Raw genomic sequence first — 2,372 nt, 5'->3', positions numbered from 1 at the left:
TCATCCCTGTTAAAAGCATCTCTTGCTGCTTCTTGTGTGTGTGCATGCATGTATGTTTGTGTGTGTGTGTGTGTGTGTGTGTGTGTGTGTGTGCTAGTCCTAGGGCTTGAACTCAGGCCTGGACACTGTCCTTGAGCTTTTGTGCTCAAGGATAGCATTCTACCACTTGAGTCACAGCTCCACTTTTAGCACTTTTGTGGTGCTTAATTGGAGATAAGAGACTCATGGATTTTCCTTCCCAGGCTGGCTTTGAACTGCAATCCTCAGATCTCAGCCTCCTGAGTAGCGAGTATTACAGGTATGAGCCACCCTGTTTATTTCTTGTTTCTTAAAGTAAATGAGGTATCATTTCTTTTTCTGTCAGTCATAGGTCTTCAATTCAGGGCCTGGGTGCTGTCCCTGAGCTTTTTTGCTCAAAGCTAGTGCTCTACCACTTTGAGCCACAGTGCCACTTTCAGTTTTCTGGTGGTTAATTGGAGATAAGTCTCACAGACTTTCCTGCTAGGGTTTCCATTGAACTGGGGTCCTCAGATCTCAGCCTCCTGAGTGCCTAGGTTTATAGGCATGAGACACCAGTACCCTGCATTCTTCTCTTTTTCTCTTTTTTTCTTTTAGTATTTCATCCAGGCCCAATGAGTATGTAGTATGGGTGGTGTTTTTTAACTGTGGGGTTCCATTTTGAATAAATCAAAACCTGCCAGTAGATGGCAGGCCTTCCCCAGTGTGAGTGTGAAAGCAGTCTATGTACACAGCACTCTGATCACATTGTTCAACCTCAGACAAAGCAAAGGAAGTTATCAAGTTTTGTTGAAAGCAACTCTTAAAAAATTTTACTGTGCAGATATTGTGCAGATACTATGCAGAAGGATTGTAGTTTCATAAATCAAGTAATTTTGAACAGTGTCACCCCTTCCCTCATTGTCTCCCAGTTTTTTCTCTCCCCACCCCTATCTCCCACAAATTGAAGAGTTCATTTTCAACACATTGTTTTGTATCACTGCTACATTAGTTTACCCTTTGTCCCACCATTTCTGTGCTTCCCCTTTCCCTCTCCAAATCAGATAAACTCAAATATAAGACAAAAAGGTACAGAAATAAAAAACAGGCCGGGTGCCAGTGGCTCACACCTGTAGTCCTAGCTCCTCAGGAGGCTGAGATCTGAGGATCACGGTTCAAAGCCAGCCTGGGCAGGAAACTCCATGAGACTCTTACCTCCAATAAAGCACTAGAAAACTGGAAGTGGTGCTGTGGCTCAAGCGGTAGAGCGCTCGCCTTGAGCTGAAGAGCTCAAGGACAGCGCCCAAACCCACAGTTCAAGCCCCATGACCAACAAAAAAAAAAGAAAAGAAAAAAAGAACTCTTGTTTTCATTTCTTGGAGTTCATTTAGATAAGCATCATTTTATATGATCATACATATGCATATAGATATTGAGCCCTTTTGATATTCTCCTAAGAATATCCTCCTCTGGTCTCACTGTGTGATTGTTTATAGAGTCCTGTTAAATTTATCATGTCCAAGTGTAATTTTTTGTCTTTTACTATCCATTGTATTTACTTGTGGATTTATTGGCACATTCTAGTTACTACAAAAGAGGGAAAACATGCAACCTATGTTTCTTTGAGTCTGGTTTACTTTGCTTAAGATAATTTTTTTCCAAGTACTTCCATTTCCTTATGAATGGGTCAGTATCATTCTTTCTGATAGAAGAATAGAATTTCATAGTGTGTATATAGCACATTTTGTTGGTCCATTTTCCATCCACTGAGGGGCATCTGGGTTGAATCCATATCTTAGCTATGGTGAATAATGCTATAATGAACATGGCTGTTCTGGTGGCTTTAGTGTGGGCTGGTTTGTGAGTCATTTGGGTAAATGCCCAGGAGTGGAATTTCTGGGTCATAGGAAAGCTCTACCTTTAGTCTTTTAAGGAAACTCCATACTGTTTTCCAGAATGGTTGAACAAGTTTACATTCCCACCAACAGTGTAGTAGTGCTCCCTTTTGGCCACATCCCCACCAGCATCTGTTATTGTTAGTTTTCTTGATAATGGCCATTCTAACTGGGATGAGGTGTAATCTCAATATTGTTTCAATGTGTATTTCTTTATGTTAAACATCTCATGTGTGTATTGGCCATTCTTCTTCTTCTGAGAAGTCTCTCTTAAAGTAAGTATATTTTAGATATGAGATCCTTTTCTATTGTATAGCTAGTAAAGATCTTCTCCCATTCTGTGGGCTTTCTATTTATTTTGTAAACTATGTCCTTTGACATTCAGAAGCTGTTCAGTTTGATACAATCCCCTTTATCCAGTCTTTCTTGGATTTGTTGAAAGCAACTCTTCCTGTGCAGATTTTTTGCAATTTTCTTAAA

This window comes from Dipodomys ordii, unplaced genomic scaffold (assembly GCF_000151885.1).
Source record: "Dipodomys ordii isolate 6190 unplaced genomic scaffold, Dord_2.0 Scaffold233, whole genome shotgun sequence".
Taxonomy (NCBI): domain Eukaryota; kingdom Metazoa; phylum Chordata; class Mammalia; order Rodentia; family Heteromyidae; genus Dipodomys; species Dipodomys ordii.
Note: the sequence above shows the minus strand (reverse complement) of the source record.